Consider the following 24185-nt stretch of genomic DNA (forward strand, 5'->3'; position numbering starts at 1 on the left):
ATAAGGAAGGGTTCATTGCACCGAAGCCAGAATTACAGCAAGACAACGCAATGAACAAAGGTCGAAAAGAGGTAAACGATAATGATCCTAAATAGGTAAGTACGAATCATGAACCTCGTGTGCCATATCCTAAAGCGATGATGAAAGACAGAACAGAAGAACAATTCGGTAAGTTTGTCAAACTCTTAAAGAAATTACATATTAACTTACCCTTTATTGAAGTTCTGTCGCAGATGTCCAACCTAGCAAAATTCTTAAAGGAACTTCTAAGCAATAAAAGAAAATTAGACGCTACATCGTATGTGGAACTCAATGCAGTCTGCTCAGCTATTCTAAAGAATAAGCTACCTAACAAATTGAAAGATCTAGGGAGTTTTACAATTCCTTGCTTAATTGGTAGTTTATCTGTGAATAATGCTTTAGCTGATCTAGGGGAAAGTATAAATGTTATGCCGTAAAAATGTTTAAACGACTAGGTCTCGGTAAACCCAAACAGACTAGGATGACCATACAATTGGCTGACAAAATAGTTAGATTTCCTAAAGGTATTATTGAAGATGTTCTCGTTAAAATTGATAAATTTATTTACCCAGTAGACTTTGTCGTCTTAGATATGGATGAGGATAATGAGATACCTTTAATTTTAGGACGACCGTTTTTAGCAACTACCAGAACCATTATTAATGTAGGCACAGGAGAGCTAACACTTTGTGCAGGAGACGACGCAGTAACACTCCAAGCAAGCGAATCAGAAAAAACTTCTAAGACTCAAGATAACGGTATGAAACTTGTCGATGATAAAACTAATATTCAATCGTCCTTACAGGAACCTCCTCGAACCAAGACAACGGAGATAGTGCACTATTATCAAGTAGCAAACAAAGACACCCATGAGGAACGAAGGCTTCAAATAGATGAGCAAGATGAATGGTGAGCACACAAACCGAGAACACATGATAAACCAAAACTACGCCAAAACAAGCCCGATACCTCTGCTAATCAACTTAAAGTTGGCGATAAAGTCTTACTAGATGCCGCAGATCCCCACATTTTCACTACCGTACCAAAAGAGGAAATCCCTCTTACGGTACTCAGTATTATTCCATTCAGTATGGTGGAGGTAAGTCATCCCAAGTTCGGAACTTTTAAGGTAAACAACACGAGATTAAAACCTTATTTTAAGATTGACCGTAGGAATAAGGAGTATGAACTCCTCAAACCACCATGATCATTCAACAGAGGGGTAAGTCGAGCTTAGACTATAAATAAGTGCTTCTCGGGAGGCAACCCGAGCACTAACATATTTTGATTTCTTTATTTTTAATTTCTAACACTTTGAATCATTAACTTAATTTTTGAATTGTAAAGTTTTTCAGCACACACAGCCAGGCACACGGGCGTCCCTAAAGCCGTGGTCAAATAGGGGAAGAGACGCGGCCGTGCGATATGGCTGTGTTAAAGCGGGACATGATTTCTCCAAAACACGGGGTGCGATAAATCCCCACGGCCATGCGACATGGCCGAGGGTGAACTTAATAGGAGACCACGGGCGAGGGAATAGAAAACCACGGGCGTGCCAGGGACAAGGCTTAATTTTGTTTCTTCGACATGGGCATGTGTTGTTCAGTCATGTACAATAATACATGGGCATGCTACCATAACACACGGGCGTGGGAGAAGCGAACAAAGCTAGGCACGGCTATACGACATGGCCATGTTCGACACATGCCCAAGACACACGGGCGTGGGATAGGAGCCGGGCACGTCCTAAATCGCAAAATTCAAAAAACACGAGATCACCCGCAAAGTAAACGGGTGTGGCCCTAGGTCATGTGAACCTCCCCTATATAAGAAAACAACTGTTCATCTTCTTCCCCTTTTCAAAACCCTAGCCGAAATCTACCCATTCCCATTCCCTAATCCCTATTCTGACCATTATTCCCCAGATTCTCACTTTTCCAACACCCAAACCACCCTCAAATCCACTCCCCTTGAATTAATCCCCACTTTTCCCTCTCTAAACCCTCAATTTTTCCTCCACATGGCTATATCCCCGCGTCACACGCTCGCGCACCGCCCTACAGCACCCTTTGGAACATTATGTCATCATCGAGAGGCAAGAAGGCCGCGGTCCCATCCTAAAAGAGACGTAGGGGACCGGGTTCTTCCTTAGTATGTGCTATAGCCGAAGTTCAGCACCCGTTCCTTGAATTTTTGCAAGCTTCGCAGGAGGAGCTATTTCAGATACTATGCACACAACCCCTCACTATAGGTTGCTGCATTGACTGGGCTGTCGTCGAGCAAGTTCAACTAGCTGATGCCATCTACGCCCTCCTGTCCACAGACCCATGGGAACGGTTCTTCGCTATTACCGAGCCCACTTATTTAGAGCTAATTTTAGAATTATGCTCTACTTTTCATTTACAGATGGTGATGACGAACAATGACGACCCAAGCACCATTCACTTCCGATTAGGCGGTCTAGTTCTCGCAATAAGTGTCCCAGAGTTTGGAGTCGCTCTGGGACTTAACATTGATGAGTTTATGGAGGAGGAAGACATGAATGCACTACCACGAAATATTTACATTTCTCCTTCCTTGTGCTGGAAAGCTTTGGTACCACTCTCTTCCACCTACCACCCCAGCTGCTCGAAAGCCTCAGCTCTCACTCCTTCTCTACGTTATCTCCATGCCATATTGGCACACACATTGACTGAGAGGAGAGAGAGCACCGGCGTCGTCAACACCCACGATGCCTACTATTTATGGTGCATGGCGAATGCACACGTGACTGGCTTGGCATACTTCATTGCTTTCACCATTCGCCATCAGACCGAGTGGCATAGGAAGGCAGTGATCTCCATCGGCCCCTACGTAACGCGCCTTGCCAAACACTTCGGCCTTCTCAACACCGTGGCCCAGTCATCAGCGCTTACACTGATAGGTCAGATGCCCCTATAGGGCATCACGACTATGTTACACATGAGGATGATCAAGCACCAACGTGGGACTGATCCTCCTCAGTGCCATCTCTCTCATGCCATTGACGAGGAGGATCTTGAGGACATTCCTGATGATGTTCCCCCACAGCATGAGGAGCCTTCCACTGCACCACTTAGGGAACGACCAGTTCATGCAGCTATTTCATTGGCACACCTTTCCGACCGACTCGCCCACTTCGAGCAGTATTGCACTACACAGTTCGAGATGATTCACTAGCGAGATCAGCGACGGGATCGACAGATGGCCGATATGAAGGCCATGATGTAGCAGCTGTGCCATCATTTTCACATCAACACCCCAGCGCCACCACCTGAGGGCCCCACTGACGAGGATCATTGAATCCTCCTATCTTTTTATTCTTATTTTTTTATTTTTCTTTTTATTTTCATTTCAATTTGATTATTTTATTTTGCAAGACATATCTATATTAGTAAATTTTGTTTTTCTCATTTTCTGGTATTTCTAACAAGTAATCCCACTACGCTCTCTTCCACACCAACTCTTAATAAGCTCTTTATGATTCTACAGACTTCCAAGCAAAGCTGCTAGGAATATTTTACGGAATGAGGAAACAAATAGGAAACAATACCTCACAAGTGCCATGTTCAACGACCCAATTTCTTTATCTAGCCAAGAACAATGGCAGCTACTACTTTCCCCAAACACTTCAGCCTCAAAATCAAGCTCCGCATCCATATAAAAGGGAATTTCACCTCATTTCCTCTTATGATTTTCTTTATTTTGAATAATCTATCTTTGTACATTGAGGGCAATGTACATCTTAAGTGTGGGGGGTGAACATGAAACCTAACTTTTTGCATTATTCTCAAATCCCTGAATTTGGTCTTGTGCTTAAGTGATTTTCTCATAATATTGATAGAATGAATTCTTATTGATCTATAATTATTGTTGATATGTCGTGAATTAGACCAAGGTAATTATGCAAGATTATTTTATTATAGGACCTTAAAGAATCGAGCATGATAAGTTGATATTTTGAGAAATAAATTTTTTTAGACTATTTTTCCTAAATTGAGGTATTATCTTAAAATCTTAAGTATACAGGAATGACATCAAAAACCCAAATTTTTTTTCAGATTTTTGAGCCTTTTGTGCATATGCTTTCTTTCTTGCTCACTTCTTTTGTGGTTTGAGTGTGTCAACATTGAACTGTTATTCTAGAACTTGCTTCGATTATACATGTCGAGATCACACGTATGATTTGATACAGTGAGATGATAAAGGCACTTAGGATTCAACCCATTTACTCCATAAAAAGCCTTCCCACATAATTAAACCCTTAGTAAACCCCTTTTGAGCCTACTAACTTTTTTTTATTGATTAACCTTCATCATTAACCCATTAACCTATTATTCTTCAAATCCTCTTACTTAATTTACTTTTTTTTATCGAGATTAAATTTAATAATGTTACATCACTATGTTCACCATTTTTTGTTACTGAATCATGAAGTATGATTTCTATATTGTATTAACTTGATTTGTTCTTTAAAAAAAACTCAGTATTATTATTGTAATTCTCAACAAGCTAAAGTTGTCATGAACTCATGTAAAATAGTCTAGATATTTGTTTGTGGTTCAGTAATTAAGTTTTTGATAGTGGGGTAATATATTAAAATTATCTCGATTCTAACCTTTGTCTCTTCAGCTTGTATCCATACCTGTAACCTAAACCCCGTTACAAGCATGCAAAGACCTTTTGATTAGTGTATCGTATCATTTACACATGGTGGAAATTTGATTTTCATGCAAGCCTATGGTAATAACTTTTCATGTTAGACAATCGAGTGCTTAATCTTGAACCTTAAACACTTTGAGTGATTTGAGTGAATCTTTAGTGAGGATGTCATCTCTTGTATATTTAGGACTAAAGTTAATTACTTAGAGGAAGGAGATTACCTATGATTTTATTAACAAAATATTTGATTTAGATTTTTTGAGGCTTTTACTGCCCCTATAGTTGAATTGTCACTGTATGATTTTCTGTGGAATAACTTGTAACATTATCAATAATGATTATGTGATTGAGAGGAATGAACTCTAGCAGTAAATGAGAGTTTTGCTTGAGGACAAGCAAATGCTTAAGTGTGGGGGTATTTGATAAATGCCAAATTATACATAGTTTTACCCCAAATACTTAGCATATTTATGGATGTTTACTACTAGATTTGTGGGTTTTGGTGCTCTTAATCCGGTTATTTCATGTTTTGTACTCAGAAGAGCACCAAGAGTCAAAAGGAGCCAAATATGAGCTAAAAATGGACAAAATGAACCAAATCAAGAAGTTCACACGGCCTAAGCCTTGCCACACGGGCTGCTCACACGCCCGTCTCCTTCGAGGGTGTCGACCAAGGCTCTCACGATTCACACGGCCTAGCCATTGACCCACACGGCCGTGTGCAATTTAACGGATCGAACACGGCCTGGCAAACAAGTCACACGACCGTGGCACACGGGCGTGTCCCTTTTTCAAAGAGTTGTATTTTACATGAAAAAGGGTACTTAGGGAGGAAGAAAGCCAATCCAAGGCCTATATAAACACCCTAAGTATGACCTAGAAAGGGGGCCTCTTCCAGAACTTTTCTGGAATACAGAACCACATGCCAGGAATTATTTGAAGGAAGCCAGACGATCCATCCTAAAAGCCGGAGCTACTCTAAGACTAAAGATCTCTCTCAGAATTCCTTCAGGGGTTTTAGAGTTTTCTTCATGTTTTGTTATTTTTATACTTTTGAGATGTATTCTTATTTTATTATGAACTAAACCCCTTAGATACCTAAGGGGGATAAAACCTATGATGGATCTTGTTATTATTATCTAAACTGTATGATAAATACTTGATTTGTTCTTAATTATGTGTTCTTAATGCTTGAGTTGATATTCCGGGTATTAATTCATGATTTGATGTGCTTATGCAGAGGACGAATAGACCCTGCCTTAGAGTAGATTTGGCATAATTAAGCAGAGTTGATCGAATGCCTAGAAATAGGTTACGAGATTTTGCCGGATTAGGGTGAAACCTAATATGAGAGTCCATAGAGTGATTTACTGCTTCCCTAGGAGTTTTAATTAAGAAAGAAATTTTGATTAATTCAACTGAGGGTTAGACGTTATTAGTCTCGAAAGGGATAATAACATAGGTTAGGGAATCTCACGGATCAAGTCAAGTGAATAAATTGTTTGGTTCAGAGTCAGATAACAAGTGAAATCTAGGTGGACTCCTCCTTGGGTGTCGTCTTTATCAATTGCTTTTCTTCAAGTCTTTTTCCAAATTTTCTCTTTACTTTAATTAAATTAGTTAATTAGTTTAGATAATTATTTTAATAAACAAGCCCTTTTATTCTTAGGTTAGATAATAAAAAGATAGTTATTACTAGTACTTTTGGGTCCTTTGGGTACGATATCCCGGTCTTGCCATTATTATACTATTGTTCGATAGGTGCGCTTGCCTTTTTGTCGTGATAATAGTTAGTCTAGGTTTGATCTTCATTATAAATATTTATTACTTGTTACGAATCATGTGATCATGTATCCTTAGTATTCCAAGTGGTTCAACGGGAAAATTTAAAGAGAATATCAAGGTAAGGTAAGATAAGACGAGTTATACTAAAAAGGTAAGACAAGTTCATGCTAGAATAGCAAAGGTAAGCTTATAATGTTCATGTATGCTTGATAAGGAAAAAGGTAAGTAAAATGTATTAATAAATTTGATTAAGTAAGTAAGTATTTAAGTAAGTGAGTAAGTGAAGAAGCTTAAAATATGTCTATGATAATTAATAAAGTTGCATTAAGTAGTATCATGCCAAGTAGTAAGATAATTCTTATGAATGTTGTTATTTATTTGCATGCAAACTTACTAAGCTTAATGCTTATCCCCTTTATTTTCCTTCTTTTTATAGTTTTGTCAAGGTAACTAGAGGATCGTAAAGTACGTCAGAGGTCCGGACACACTATCACAAGGATTATTTTGGTATAGCTAGACGTTTCATTCTGAGTATGGCATGTATAACATCGTAGCCATTTTGTGTGTATAATCTTATTATATGGATAATGAATGGTATGTAAATACTTGATATTGATTAGCTACTGGAATGGCTAATCAAGGACATGTTTGGTGTTATGTATGCCTAAATGCTAGTTATTCCATGGAAATCATGAAAAAGGTGAAATTAGCTTTAAAATAGTATCGGATGGCACTAATGACGTGAATTTGAAAAATCACTAAAAAAAGTAAAAATGGATTTAGATAGTGAATGAGATATAGAATTAAATCGTACTGAGTCTATGTTCATATGGAAGAAACAAAGTAAGTAAAAGAGTTGTATTTTATGAGATATTTAAATTTTGGTGAGATAGGGTCCGAATGATTTCTGAATCCCCTATTCTGAATTTAGAAATTAACTAAAAATTATACAAAAGTAATTACGAGTTATACTTTATATGCATAGATTCATTATTGAGTACTTTTAAGATCAATAACCGACATGGTTATTTGAATTCTGTATAGGGAGAAAATTAATTAGTAGTGAACAGAGGTCAGAGTAGCCGAACACTAAAACAGGGAAAAGTTTAACTAATAAACAGTACTAATTAGACAGACCAAAGATTCTAAAACAAATTTATTAAGAAGGTATATGAGTCAGTTTTAGAGAAAATTCACGGATTTGAATGTTGTGTTTTGTAACTCGAGTTATGATTTATTTAGTGACTATGACGTAGATGGACAGTTTATTTATGAAAGATGAAATAAATTGTTTTGATTTGTTTAAGTGATCGAAATTTTTTTATTGATTCTGGTTTGTTCCCACTGTTTCAATTTCATGTTTTAGGGTCTCGAGGACCCTTTTAGGGACATATTGAATGAATGAAACTAAATTAATTTTAAAACTAAATTTTTATGCCCCGAATTAGTAACCTAAGTTCGGTAATGCCTCGTGCTCGACTCTGGCGATGGTCCCAGGTAAGGGGTGTTACATTTATTGGTATCAGAGTAAAGGTTTAGTTGGTTATCGAAATATTTAGTATGAGTATGAGTCTAGCTATAGTGCCATACTTATATGTTGATAGTGTGACGACTCCTGAAGATTTTAAAATGTTTTCTTTTATAGTTATGGATCCTGAACAAGCTGGTACAGATGATGTAGAGAGTAATGCACCTGCTCCCACAGAAGGTACGGTGCCATCAGGTAGTAGTGAAAGGCCCATTACAGTTAGTCAAGGAGGAGGGGCTCGAAAAGCCTTCTTCCAAGCTATGAATGAATGGTTTGCTGAGTTCGTTCCTACGAATCCAACTGTTAGACCTCCACCCCCTCATGATCCTCAGACCACCCATGTAGCTCCCTTAGTTATATGTACGATTATAAGAGAAAAGCCACCCGTTGATAAAATCAGAAAACAATGAGCCAAAGAGTTTTGAGCTACAAAAGATGATGATGCAGAAAAGGCAGAATTTTGGCTCGAGAATACTATCAGAGTCTTTGACGAGTTATCCTGCACACCTGAGGAATGTATGAAATGTGTTGTATCACTTCTTTGAGATTCGACCTACCATTGGTGGAAGACACTTGTATCAGTTATATCGAAAGAGAGAGTCACTTGGAATTTCTTTCAGGAGGAATTCTGTAAAAAGTACATTAGTCAGGGGTTTGTTGACCAGAAAAGAAAAGAGTTTCTAGAGTTGAAACAGGGCAATATGACAGTGACTGAATATGAGCAAGAGTTTCTTAGACTCAACAATTATGGGCAAGAGTGTGTGTCCACAGAGGCTATTATGTGCAAAAGATTTAAGGATCGGCTTAATGATGATATCCGATTGTTGGTTGGTGTCCTAGAAATAAAAGAGTTTGTTGTCCTAGTTGAGAGAGCCTGTAAGGCAGAGGAGCTATTAAAAAGAAAGGGCAAAGTTGAAATTGAGACGCAAGACACGAAGAAAAGACCAGTGAGCAAGTCATTTCAGTCTACATCCAAGAGGCCTAGAGAGTTCTCCACTAGATCTAATTTTTTAGTTGGATATTCTAGCCGAAACAGAGGCAGAAGATTTATGAGTCTGAAAGCTCAGACCACCTCGATTGCAAGTGTTGGCAGTGTTCAGATTGATAGACCAGAGTGTCCCCGATGTGGTTGATGTCACCCAGGTCAGTGTCGAGCAACTAAGACAAGTTGTTTGCAATGTGGTGAACCAAACCATTTTATTCGGGAGTGTCCCAAGATGATTAAAAGAGAAGCAATACCGAGTGTAAGATCAGGCAATGCTCTTGTCAGAGGCAGACCACTAAGAAATCCGGGAGTTGGGGCAAGTAATAGAGGTGCATCTAAAGAGTCAGCAGTGAGGCTAGATGTTAGAGCACCTGTGAAGACCTATGCTATCCGTGCTCGCGAAGAGGCATCCTCCCCTGATGTGATTACGGGTACATTTTCTCTCCATGATACTAGAGTTATTGTTTTGATTGATCCGGGTTTGACCCATTCATATGTTTGCATGAAATTGATGCCTAGTATGAGTATGCCTATAGAATCTACAGAATTTGTGATTAAAGTATCGAATCCATTAGGCAAGCATGTATTAGTAGATAAAGTATGTAGAAATTACCCTTTGATGATTAGAGGTCATTGTTTCCCAGTCGATCTCATGTTATTGTCGTTTGATGAATTTGATGTGATTCTTGGTATGGATTGGTTGACTACACATGATGTGATAGTGAATTGTGGAAAGAAATTCATTGAGTTGAAATGTGAAAATGGTGAAAATTTTCGGGTTAATTCAGAAGAGTCAGATAGTTCATTTTGCCATAATTTCTATTATGTTTACTCAAAAATGTTTAAGAAAAGGGTATGAAGCTTATCTTTCTTTTGTGTTGAACACTAAAGATCTAGAATTGAAAATTGAATCAATGCCTGTGGTATGTGAGTTTCCCAATGTGTTTCCGGAAGAACTACTAGGTTTTCCTCCTGTTAGAGAAGTTGAGTTTGGTATTGAGTTGATTCCAGGTACCACACCCATTTCAATTGCTCCTTATAGAATGGCCCCGTTGGAATTGAAAGAATTGAAAGCTCAGTTGCAGGAACTAACAGATAAAGGCTTTGCAAGACCCAGTAGTTCACCATAGGGTGCACTAGTGCTATTTGTGAAAAAGAAAGACGGATCGATGAGATTATGCATAGATTATCGGCAGCTTAACAAGGTAACAGTAATGTAACACCCCTTACCCGTGTTTGACGTCAGAACAGGGTAGAGGCATTACCGGACTTAATCACTAATCATCGTATAAAAACCAATTATAATTTCACTCTAATTTAAAACTTTTTTGAACACATTCAAGTTGTCCCTTAAAAAGAGCTTACAAGGCCCATATCATGCTTTAATTCAACCACACACATAGGCAAGCATGCACATTCATAAATTGCATCATTTAATTAATAACATAATCAAGACTATCGACATTAAATGACTTTATACAATAGAGACCTTCAAATAACATAGGTCAGTATTTTAAGCCAATTCCTAGCAACTTAATAACAATTAAACGAGTCTCCATACATGCCAAAGACTTAAAGTACTTTAAAACCTTTATATATCGATCAATAGTTTGATAGTGTGATTTAACCTCCAGCGACCTCCAACCCGAGCTAACATCTGCGACACTATAAGGAAAACGAAAGAAAGGGAGTAAGAATTATAGCTGAGTAAGTAAGTATGTAAATATTAATAAACAATACATTATCATACTTTAAACAAAGTCAAAATATGTTCCCGGAATATTACCATCACAAGCACACATATTTTCACTATTACAATCATAAACAGGTTCAAAATAAGCTATCTAGTAGAGTACCAGGAACTAAATTATTTATTTCTGGAGCTACAGAACTTCAAATTACAAACCATTAATTTTCTTGAAACGAAATTCATATATATTTTTACCATAAAATTTTCAGAATTTTTTGTGTAGCCAATTAGTACAGTTTATTCATTGAAGTTACCCCTGTTTCACTGCTCAACTGTTCTGACCACTCTTCACTACGAATCAATTTTCTCCTCGTACAGAATTGAAAATATGTTCTTGTTTATTTCATTTGAAACTAGGCTCATTAAGAATTTCAAGTATATAAATTATATCCTGTAATTATTTTTTAAAATTTGTAATGATTTTTCTAAGTCAGAACAGGGGATCACGTAGTCATTCTGAACTAGTCTCTCAAAAACTTAAATATATCATAATATAGAATTCCTTTGCTTGCTCTGTTTCTTTTATATGAAAATAGACTCATTAAGATTTAATTTCATGTCTCATTCAGCCTCTAATTAAATTCCTACTATTTTTGGTGATTTTTCAAAGTCACATCACTGCTACTATCCAAAACAGTTTTATTGCTAATTCACTCTTTCACACTTTCTTTGTATTAACCTCATTTTAACATACATATCACAAATCATTTTCACCACATTTTATACATCACAAGTATAGGCTCATGATTACAAGGTCATCATAAAATCATCCTCATGTATAACTTACTTGTTTATAACCTTACCACATCCCAGTCACTTAATGAACACATCATTCACATAACCAAGTTCTTGTACTTATTCATCACAAAACTCACAAAGCAGTACATAGTAAGTCTCCCGTTGAACACTTCGGATCAATCCTCGATACTTGGTGGTTTCAGCACATAGCTCCAAGCATCATACAGTTCATCTTTCTTGTACACATGGTGAACACTTAGTACCACCCATGTGACCTAGCCAGTTTATCTCGTAGCTCTCTTGTCTACATGGTGTCCTAAACCTGGAACCACGCATGCGACCTAGCTACATGTATTCCGTAGCTCTCTTGTCTACATGGTGTACACATAGTATCACCCATGCGACCTAGCCACATCATAATGTCTCGTAGCTCTCTTGTACACATGATGTGCACTCAGCACCATACATGTGACCTAGCTACATACTATATGTATCATCCAATCTTTCCGAAGGTTCAACCGGGATTTCTTTCTCTTTTCTAACAATTTCACCAATCAAGTAATTATCAGCAAACATATTTCCAAAATTATTATAAAATATCATAATACAAGTAAAATTAATGTATTACTTACATATAAACTTACATCTCATTTAATATCAAGGCAATAACATTAAATTACATATTGCATTATTAAAAATCATATGAACTTACAATTGCTCATAATGTCCATAATCATAGAAATCACATTTATGTATGATAATTCAATGCACTTCATGTACCATAGACATATTTTTAAATCAATTCATAAACTTGGCACCATAAACATTTAATTTAATATAATTCAATTAATTCACTAAATTTAACTTTCAAATATAAATTACAACATTATTATAGTATTATTATCATACCAACTTACATACTTTCTCCTTTCCATGTCGAATTAATATTGAACATTTAAATCATCATAATTATACTTACTTTCAACACCTCGGCAATCATAGTAAATATATCAATTTTACAGTGAAACATGCATAAATTAATGCTTATTATACAATTGAACTTACCTCGATACTAAAACGGCCATTTTACCTACTTTCCCAATTTTCGATTTTTCTCTCATTCTAGATTCAAATCTCGTTTTCCGGGATCTAAAACATCATATTTTACTTATTTAATCCTTAACTCAAACTTTGGAAAAATTACAATTTTGCCCCTAAACTTTTGCATATTTACACTTTTGCCCCTAGGCTCGGGAATTAAACTTCATCCCTTATGTTTTATGACATTTTGATCATTTTTCCCTTCTATGGAAACATCAAATTCTCACTCTAACACATAGTTATGAACAATAATAACTTTTACCGATTAAGCTGTTTTACTCATTTTTGCTTAAAACCGCTTAGCAAAAGTTGTTTAACATAATTTCATCTTCATATTCTACCATAAAACATCAAACTAAACACATTTCACCTATGGGTATTTTTCCAAATATGAACCCTAGCTTAAATTATTGCTAGAATAAGCTTAATCAAGTTACCGGGATTCCAAAATTGTAAAGAACTCGAAAAATGGGGCTAGAACGGACTTACTATTGAGCTTGGAAAGCTTGAAAACCCTAGCCATGGCTTCCCCCATGCTAATTTTGGCCTTCATGAAAAGGATGAGTCAATTTTGGCTTTATTTTCCCTTTTGTATTTCTTTTAATTACCAAATGACTAAAATGCCCTTAAGGCTTTTCTTTAAAATTTTGTCCTATTCATGCCCATTTTTGTCCAAACGAAATATAATGGTCTAATTACCATTTAAGGACCTCTTCTTTTAACCCCCATTTCAATCAAGTACTTATGAATTAGAACACATATTTTACAACTTTTGCAATTTAGTCCTAAAAGTCCAATTAAGCACTTTATCAGTAAAATTACTTAACGATATTTTTACACAATATTTTAATCAATAAATAAACCTTAAAAATTAATCAGAATAAATTTTTTGACTTCGAATTCGTGGTTCTAAAACCATTATTCTGTTTAGGCCCTAAATCGGGCTGTTACAACAACTTTTGCAAATAAGCCCTAATAGGCAAATTAAGCATGCAATCTATAAAATTTCTTATCAATACTCTAACACATGCATCTAATCACTCGGTAAATCATAAAAATTAATCAAAATAAACTTTTCTATCTCAAATTTGTGGTTTCGCAACCACTATTCCATTTAGGCCCTATTTTGAGATGTTACAAGTAAAGAACAAGTATCCATTACCGAGAATTGATGATTTTTTTAATCAATTGAAGGGAGCCACTGTGTTGTCCAAGATAGATTTGAGATCCGAATATTATCAGTTGCGAGTTAAAGAGTCAGATGTCCCGAAGACTACTTTCTGGACTAGGTTTGGTCATTATGAGTTCCTTGTGATGCCATTTGGCTTAACTAATGCTCCTGCCATTTTCATGGACTTAATGAATTGAATTTTCAGACCGTACTTGGATAAGTTTGTAGTTATGTTCATTGATGATATCTTGATTTATTCTCATGATGAGACTGAGCATGCAGAGCATTTGAGAATAATTTTACAGATTCTGAGAGATAATCAGTTGTATTGCCAAGTTCAGAAAAAGTGAGTTCTAGTTATGAGAAGTTGGTTTTCTTGGACATATTGTCTCAGGTGAAGGTATCAGGGTTGATCCGAGCAAGATTTCAGCCATTGTTGATTGGAAGCTTCCTAGAAATATATCAGAAGTCAAAAGTTTTCTTAGTCTTGCCGGATATTATAGACGATTTGTAGAGGGATTTTCCATGATAGCTACCCCACTGACAAGATTTCTACAAAAGGATGTCAAGTTTGAATGGACTGAGAAGTATCAATAGAGTTTTGACAAGTTAAAGTCATTGTTGACTGAAGCTCTTGTTTTAGTACAACAAGAACCAGGTAAGGAGTTTGTGATTTACAGTGATGTGTCCTTGAATGGACTTGGTTGTATACTTATGTAGGAAGGAAAGGTAATTGCTTATGCCTCTAGATAGCTAAAGCCACATGAGAAGAACTATCACATGATTTAGAGCTAGCTGCCATTGTTTTTGCGCTAAAGATCTAGAGACATCATTTGTATGGTGAAAAGTGCCGAATATTCACTGATCACAAAAGTTTGAAATATTTGATGACTCAAAAATATTTGAACTTGAAGCAAAGAATATGGCTAGAGTTGATTAAAGATTATGAGTTAGTGATCGATTATCACCCTGGTAAGGCAAACATTGTTGTTGATGCTTTGAGTAGGAAATTTTGGTTTGCATTAAGAGCTTTGAACACTAGTTTAGCCGTATCAGATGATGGTTTTATCTTAGCTGAGTTGAGAGCTAAATCGATGTTTCTTGAATAAATTTGTGAAGCTTAGAAAAATGACAGTGAGTTGCTAGCAAAAAGAGCTTAGTGTGAGTCGGATATAGAGTCAGATTTTTAGATCAATTGTGACGGTTGTTTGATGTTCAGAGACAGGGTATGTGTACCGAAGAATGATGAGCTTATTTGAAAGATCTTACAGGAAGCACATAGTAGTTCTTTGTCTATTCATTCAAGTAGTACAAAGATGTATAATAATTTGAAGAAAATGTACTGGTGGGTAAGAATGAAAAGGGACATTTCAGAGTTTGTTTCTAGATGCTTGATCTGTCAGCAGGTAAAGGCTGAACATCAGGTACCTTCAGGTTTATTGCAGCCTGTGCTAGTCCCCGAGTGGAAATGGGACCGAGTTACTATGGATTTTGTGACAGGATTGCCATTGACATCGAGAAAGAAAGATGCAATATGGGTTGTTTATGGATTATTCACTTGACAAGTTGGTCGAGTTGTATATTTTAGAGATAGTCAGACTACATGGGGTACCATTATCGATTATTTCAGACAGAGATTTGAGATTTACTTCACGATTTTAGAAGAAGTTATAGGAAGCTTTGGGCACAAAGTTGTATTTTAGTACAACTTTCCATCCTTAGACCGACGGTCAGTCAGAGAGAGTTATTCAGGTATTTGAAGATATGCTTAAATGCTGTGTACTAGAATTTCAAGGTAGTTGGGAAAAGTACTTACTATTAGTAGAGTTTGCCTACAATAATAGTTATTAGTCGAGTTTGAAGATGGCACCTTATAAAGCTTTATATGGACGTAAATGTCGCACACTTTTGTATTGGACAGAGCTTAAGAAAAATCAAATTTACGGGGTTTATCTAGTTAAAGAAACAGAAGAGAAATTAAAAGTCATCAGAGATTGCTTGAAAGCGGCTTTAAAAAGACAGAAGTCATATGCATATTTGAAGAGAAAAGAGATTGAGTATCAAGTTGGTGACAATGTGTTTTTAAAAGTATCCCCATGGAAGAAAGTTCTCAGATTTGGCAAGAAAGGCAAACTAAGTCCACGTTTTATTGGACCATTTGAAGTGATTGAGAGAGCCGGACCATTAGCATATCGATTAGCTTTGCCGATTGAGTTAGAGAAGATTCATGATGTATTTTATCTGTCTATGCTATGTCATTATCATTCAGATCCGTCACATGTGATTTCTCAGACAGAGGTTGAGATTCAGCCAGACATGACTTACGGTGAAGAACCGGTAAAGATTCTATCTCAAGAGGTAAAGCAATTAAGGAACAAAAGAATTGCACTTGTGAAAGTACTATGGAATAGACATGGGGTAGACGAGGCTACATGGGAGCCCAAAGAGGCTATGTGAAAAAAGTACCCAAATCTCTTCACAGGTAAGATTTTCAGGAACGAAAATCCCTAAAGGGGGGAGAAATGTAACATCTCGAAATAGGGCCTAAACAGAAAGTGGTTGTGAAACCATGAATCCAAGATAGAAAAGTTTATTGTGATTAATTTTATGATTTACTGAGTGATTAGATGCATGTGATAGAATACCGATAAGAAATTTCAGTTATTGCATGTCTGATTTCCATATAAGGGTTTAATTGCAAAAGTTGATAAATATGAGTTCTAAATGCTAAGGGATTAAATTAAAGTGCATAATTGAAGTAGAGGTCCTTAAATGGAATTAGACCATTATATTTTCATGGACAAAAATGGATATACATAGGTAGAAATAACTAAAAATTTTAATGAAGGGCATTTTAGTTAAGTGTCAAATAAAAGAATTAAAAAGGGAAAAGGATGGAAAAAATGTGCTCATCTTCTTCCTTACGCCGAATGACAAGGGTCCTCCATAGCTAGGGTTTGTTTCAAGCTTCCAAGCTCCATAGTAAGTGATTCCAAGCCCCGTTTTTTATGTTCTTTACGTTTTTGGAGTCCTGGTAACTTGATTAAGCTTATTCTAGCAATAATTTAACCTAGGGTTTATATTTGGAAAAATAACCATAGGTGAAATATGTTTATTTTGATGTTTTATGGTAGAATATGAAGCTTGAAATTGTGTTAAATAACTTTTGCTAAGCGATTTTACGTGAAAATGAGTAAAACGACATAATTGGTAAAAATACCTAATGTTCATAAGTACATGTTAGAGTGAGAATTTGATGTTTCCATAGAAGGGGAAAATGATCAACATGTCATAAAACATAAGAAACTAGGATGAAGTTTAATTTCCGAGCCTTGGGGAAAAAGTGTAAATATGTACAAGCTTAGGGGCAAAAGTGTAATTTTTCCAAAGATTGAGTCAAGGACTGTTTTAATAAATGTGAGTTTTAAATAAGCTAAATTTGTTATTATAGATCAAGAAGAACGAAATCTGGAGTTAGACCGAGGAAAGAAAAAGACAGTGGACTAAATCGATATAGTTAATCGTATTTTGTTTCGAGGTAAGTTTGCAGTAAATAAATGAAATATTCTATTATTTTATGTTAATGTTGTTAATTTCCAGCATGTGTATATTTATTTTATGAAATTATTCAAAGAAAACTCAAGCATGAATTGACGGAGAAGTAATTTTAGAAAGTCCCGATTGAACCTTAGGAATGTGTAGGATACAAATGTCATGACATTAGGGTTTAAGGATACCATGTAAGACCATGTCAAGGCATGGCATTGATAAGTTACTATAAGGCAAAGGTCCCATGTAAGACCATGGCAAGGCATGGCATTGGTGAGTTCATAAGGCAAGGATACTATGTAAGACCATGTCGAGACATGGCAATGGTAAGTTTCAAAAGGATACCACGTAAGACCATCACAAGTCATGGCAATGGTAAGGTACCCGTGTATCCTTAGTATTCCAAGTGGTTCAACGGGAAAATTTAAAGAGAATATCAAGGTAAGGTAAGGTAGGATGAGTTATACGAAAAAGGTAAGACAAGTTCATGCTAGAAGAGCAAAGGTAAGTATATAATGCTCATGTATGCTTGATAAGGAAAAAGGTAAGTAAAATGTATTAATAAATTTTATTAAGTAAGTATTTAAGTAAATGAGTAAGTTAAGAAGTTTAAAATATGTCTATGATAATTAATGAAGTTGCATTAAGTAGTATCATGCCAAGTAGTAAGATAATTCTTATGAATGTTGTTATTTATTTGCATGCAAACTTACTAATCTTAATGCTTATCCCCTTTATTTTCCTTCTTTTTATAGTTTTTTCAAGCTAACTTGGGATTGTAAAGTACGTCGGAGGTCCGGGCACACTATCACAAGGATTATTTTGGTATAGCTAGACGCTTCATTTTGAGTATGGCGCGTATAGCATCGTAGCCATTTTGTGTGTATGATCTTATGATATGACTAATGAATGGTATGTAAATGCTTGATAATGATTAGCTATTGGAATGGCTAATCAAGGACATGTTCGGTGTTATGTATGCCTAAATCCTAGTTATTCCATGGCAATCATGAAAAAGGTGAAATTAGCTTTAAAACAGTACCGGACAGCAGTAATAATGTGAATTTGAAAAATAACTAAAAATATTATAAATGGATTTAGATATTGAATTGAATATAGAATTAAATATTATTGAGTCTATTTTCATATGAAAGAAACAGAGTAAATAAAGGAGTTGTATTTTATGAGATATTTAAATTTTGGTGAGACAGGGTCAGAATGATTTCTGAATCCCCTATTTTTACTTTATAAATTCACTAAAAATTTTATAAAAATAATTAGGAGTTATACTTTATATATATAGATTCCTTATTGAGTCTACTTTTAAGATAAATAAACATCATGGTTATTTGAATTCTTTACAGGGATAAAATTAATTTGTAGTGAATAGAGGTCAGAGCAGCCAAACACTGAAATAGGAGAAACTTTAACTAATAAACTTTACTAATTGGCTTGACCAAAAATTCTTAAACAAATTTAGTAAGACGATATATGAGTCTAGTTTTATAGAAAATTCATGGATTTGAATTTTGAGTTTTGTAACACGAGTTCTGATTTATTTAGTGACTATGACGTAGATGGACAGTTTATTTATGAAAGATGAAATAAATTGTTTTGATTTGTTTAAGTGATCGGAAAATTTTTATTGATTCTGGTTTGTTCTCGAACCGTTTCAACTTCGTGTTTTAGGGTCTTGAGGACCCTTTTAGGGACATATTGAATGAATGAAACTAAATTAATTTTAAAAGCAATTTTTTATGCCCCAAATTAATAAGCTAAGTCTGGTAACGCCTCGTGCTCGACTCCAGTGATGGTCTTGGGTACGGGGTGTTACAATATATAGGAAATCATAGCATGATATACTAACTATAGCTAGCCTATAAGTTTTTGTGCACTCAAGAATGAGTTTTTCTATTGTTTGTGACTTTGTGACTTTTCCCCTTTTCAATACATCTCACTCAAGAATGTTTTTTTCTTTTCATGAAATTTTTCTACTTTTATTTCTTTTTTATTTTTTTCTTTTGTTTTGCACTTTCAGGCTAACCTTGTAACTACTTGTTTTTGGGTCAAATTGGAACAGTGATTTTGGGACCACAAATCCAAAGTAGAAATATTTATTTTATTATTTCTTTAGGTCTACAGCATGATAGAATAAATGTGTGAAATTTTCATTAAGAAATTTTATCGATTAAGTGCTCAATTTGACTAGAAGGACTAAATTGCAATAGGAGTAAAACTTGAATTCTATAATTTAAAGGTGTCTAATTGTTATGAACTTTTAATTAGAGGTACTTAAATGGAAATTAGACCATTATACCTTAGGATGGATAAAAATGGACATGGTTAGGTGAAATTTAAAAGTTATGCATTAAATGTATTTTAGTAATTTAGTAAATAAGGACAAAATTAACTAAATAAAATATGTCCATCTTCTCAATTTCATACCCCCATAGCCAAAATTCACAAGGAAGACATAGCTAGGGTTTTGGCCAAGCTTTCAAGCTCGATTGTAAGTCTGTTCTTGTCCCGTTTTTAATGATTTTTATATTTTTGAGATCGTTGTAACTTGATTTAGCTATTTCAAGGACTAATTTGAAAGAAAGTTAAAGTAAAATTTTACCCCTGTAGAATATGTTTGTATTTTGATGTTTGATGGTAGAAAATGCATGTTCGTTGTTAGTTAAACAACGTTTGTAAAGTGATTTTCGATAAAAACATTAAATAGGGACTTATTTGTAAAAGTATATAAAATGTGTAGAAAAGTGTGAATAAATGAAAAATGTGGGTTGTTATGAGTACAAATAATATTCGGATAGGCTTGGGTTGTGATGAAATTTAAAGAAATTCATTTTACGAGCCTAGGGACTAAATTGTAAAATGTTGAAAAGTTAAGGGCAAAAAAGTAAACTTTTCCATAATGTGTTTTTGGGCTGAATTGAATAATGTGATGATTAAATAAGTTAAATTTTACATTATAGATCAGGAAAAATGAAGTTCGGATCTAGATCAAGGGAAAAATAAAATAACTAACGAATAGATCCTTTTGCCATTTTTGCAACAGAGGCAAGTTTGTATGTTAAATAAGCTTTATTATAATTGTATTTTAAATACTTTAATACTTCATGAATTGTGTAAATGACTTTATGGACACGTTCGACGACGTTTCGGCAAGCAAGAAATCGCAATTGAACCTTAGGTATAGATTAGGATACAAGTGACATGTCACTAGGGTTTTATGTTATGTGATCCGGGTGCTGGTCCTGTACGTCCTATTGGTGGCTGAGTATACAGGCATATATTGTTGTTACTTGATAGCTTATGTGAGCAGCACCGTGTAGCTACGTCTCGACTGACAGCTTGTGTGAGCAGGCTCGTTGATGGCTCGAGAGCAAGCATATATGTATTATGAGATAGAGGTAGCAATGGCTACATATGTGATACCTTGTGTGTAAGATTTCCTTAGTATCCGACATTATTATTCCGAGTAGTTCACTGGGTATGTCAAAAAATAGAATAAGTATGAAATTAATACGAGATGGTACAGGTATGTACATAAAGCTTATGATTATTAAATTCACGAAATGATGATTTCAAGGTAAGTTTGTGATGGAATGATTTGTGGTCATAAGATTACGGTAAAATGCATTATCTTATATTATGCTACTTGAATGTTAAATGTATGGTAATATTAGCTTATTTTTCATACGAGCTTACTAAGCTATATAGCTTACTCCGTTTTACTTTCCATGTTTTATAATGTCACCAAGCTAGCTCGGATTGGAGATCGCCAAAGATCGCATCTGTAACACCCCGAACCCGAGACCGACACCGGAGTCAGACACGAGATGTTAACAAACTTTGAAAAATTTTTCCAGACACTGTCCAGTCTGAGTACTAGTCGCTTCAAAAATCATATCTTGAGTTTCACAACTCGAAAATCAGTTTTGTGATTTTTCCCTGAAACTAGACTCATGTCCCCACCTATGTATTTTTTTCTAGAATTTTTGGTCGGGCCAATTAGTACAGTTTATTAGTCAAAGTCTCCCATGTTACAGGGGTCGACTACACTGACCTTTTTCCCATTACGACTTGGATATCTCTCTGCACAGAGCTTCAATACTGATGCCGTTTGTTTCTATGGAAACTAGACTCAGAGAGGAATCCATACATATATGGTATGACCCCTAATTATCTCTGGTCAATTTATAGTGAATTTCCAAAGTCGGAACAGGGAATCCAGAAACTGTTCTGGCCCTGTTCCAGAAGAACCTGAATATCTCTTACTGTACTGTTCATATGATTGTTTCGTTACTTTCATATGAAAGTAGATTCATCAAGGTTCGATTACATAATTTATTCACTATTTAATTCCACTCCTACGAATTCTTGTGATTTTTCCAATCCACACCACTGCTGCTGTCAGCCTCTGTTTTCAAAGTAAACCTTACCTATTTTCGGGGTTTCATGGACCAACTAGGGCCTTGTCATACATATGCCCACATATGATCATACTTAGCCATTCCAATGGCTGATCATTTGCTCAACACTTCCATTCCAACTATAGTTACATCATGAAACCATCTATACATTCATAAACACGAATGGTCTAATGTCATACTCCACTTCTACAAGCCATTTTCGCATGGCTGTACACTTATACATTTCATAAAGTACTCGAAAAACAACAATGGGTAGTCCTATACATGCCATATCAAAATTCAACCAAAATAGTACCCAAAAGAGCCTTTGATAGTGTGGGCGACTTCGACTTCAAGATCCCGAGTCCGATAGCTGGAGAACCAAAAAATCTATAAAACAGAGGAGCAGTGTAACGAGTAAGCAATTTATGCTTAGTAAGTTTTGAGCAAGGAATTCCAGCATAAACAAAGAATAACACACATTTAGCTAAACGGAATATTTCACAATACGCAATTTACCGATATCAAACTTGCTTCACAACATTAACAACCCTTATGTACATACACAATAGACTAACTTAGCCGAAGGCCGGTAGCTCGTTTATCAACTGAGCGAACATTTATTCGTAAGGGCTCGATTAAATTCAACACATACGTAACATATCCCCATATTGGGATGTTTTTCGAGTATTCGCTGGAATTTTACAGCAAGCTCATTCATTACCAAATCACGTACCTTCGGGATTTAACCGGATATAGCTCCTCGTTCAAATGCCTTCGGGACATAGCCCGGTTTTAGTAACTCACACAATGCCTTCGGGACATAACCCGGATTTAATAACTCGCACGAATGCCTTCGGGACTTAACCCGGATTTAGTATCTCGCACAAAGGCCTTCGGGGCTTAACCCGGAATTTGTATCTCGCACAAATGCCTTCGGATCTTAGTCCGGATATATTCACTTAGCACAAAGCCTTCGGGACTTAGCCCGGACAGCATTCAATTAATCATGCACATCTAACAATAATTCATGGCACATTCATATTTCATTTTCATTTGCGAAACTCAAACACAAGGCACATATCGTCCTTGCACATTCGGCTCAATAGCCTCACATAGAGCATGATTTAATCATATCGTAATTTAAGCTCTCTTACTCAAGAACTTACCTCGGGTGTTGTCGAACGATTCCGCTAACTATTCGACCACTTTTTCCTTCCCTTTATCGGATTTATTTCCCCTTTGCTCTTGAGCTTAATTAAACAAATAAATTGATTTCATCATTTAGGCATCGAAAAGATGAACACAAGGCACTTAGCCCATATTTATACATTAGACATTAAAGTCTCATACATGCAAAAATCATGCATCAACACAACATATTAGCTAATTTCTTTCCCCTTGGCCGAATATGCATGTCTATTTTTTGGGGTCGATTTCAACACTTAATACACACATATACACACTAGTAAAGCATCCTCCCCCTTTTCATCAATTTAACACATGCATTGCTCATTAACATGCAAAGTTACATTCGGCCTTAGCACACATCTTGCTAGCCGATTCTTCTCCATTTAGCAACCAATGCACATATGTGCTCACACAAAAATGCTAAAAAGGAGGTTCAAGAATCATCAAGCCATCATCACATGCATCATTAACAAGCTTCATATTTTGCATGCAATGGCGTTAACACAACCTCCACCTAGGCCGAATCTTAACTCATCCTCATGCCTCATCACCACAACATCAAACACCAACCAAGAATGATGCATCCATGGTCAAGTGCCAATTCCATCACATAGCAAGATTTAGACCATGGGCTAGGTAGAACTCAAGCTAATAACTAAAACATGCATACATCTCATGGAACATCATCAAACACACCTTAGCCTAGCTACATGCATGGCCGAATCTCTTCACCTTTCTTGTTCTTTCCTCCTTAAAATTTTTGGCCAAGGATGAACCAAAGGATGAGAAATTTTTATCTTTGTTTTTCTTTCTAATTTAGGCTAAATGAAGGTGAGAAAAGGATGAACAAAGATCTTCTCCTCTCTTTTCTTTAGCTCACGGCAATGGGGGGGGGAAAAGAATCAACTACACACTTTTTTTTTGTGTATTCATCATACTCCTTTTCATTATTTAATTTCCATGCCTATTATTTTATTTTTTTCCACCCATGATGCACCAACAAAACATGTCTATGACATGTCTTGGCCATCAAACTTGGTCTACCATGCTTGTCATGGCCGGCCACTACTGGTAGGGGGGAATTTGACATGCAAGCCCCCCTTTGTCCACATGCACTAATAGGTCCTCACACATTGACCTATCACATTTTAGAATTTTCTCACATAAGTCCTATTGACTAAATTCACATGAAATCGACCAAATTGAAGCTTGAAATTTTCACACATTCATAATTACATATTCTAGACAATAAGTATCACATTCAAACA

The sequence above is a fragment of the Gossypium hirsutum genome, chromosome A06, assembly GCF_007990345.1.
Source record: "Gossypium hirsutum isolate 1008001.06 chromosome A06, Gossypium_hirsutum_v2.1, whole genome shotgun sequence".
Classification (NCBI taxonomy): domain Eukaryota; kingdom Viridiplantae; phylum Streptophyta; class Magnoliopsida; order Malvales; family Malvaceae; genus Gossypium; species Gossypium hirsutum.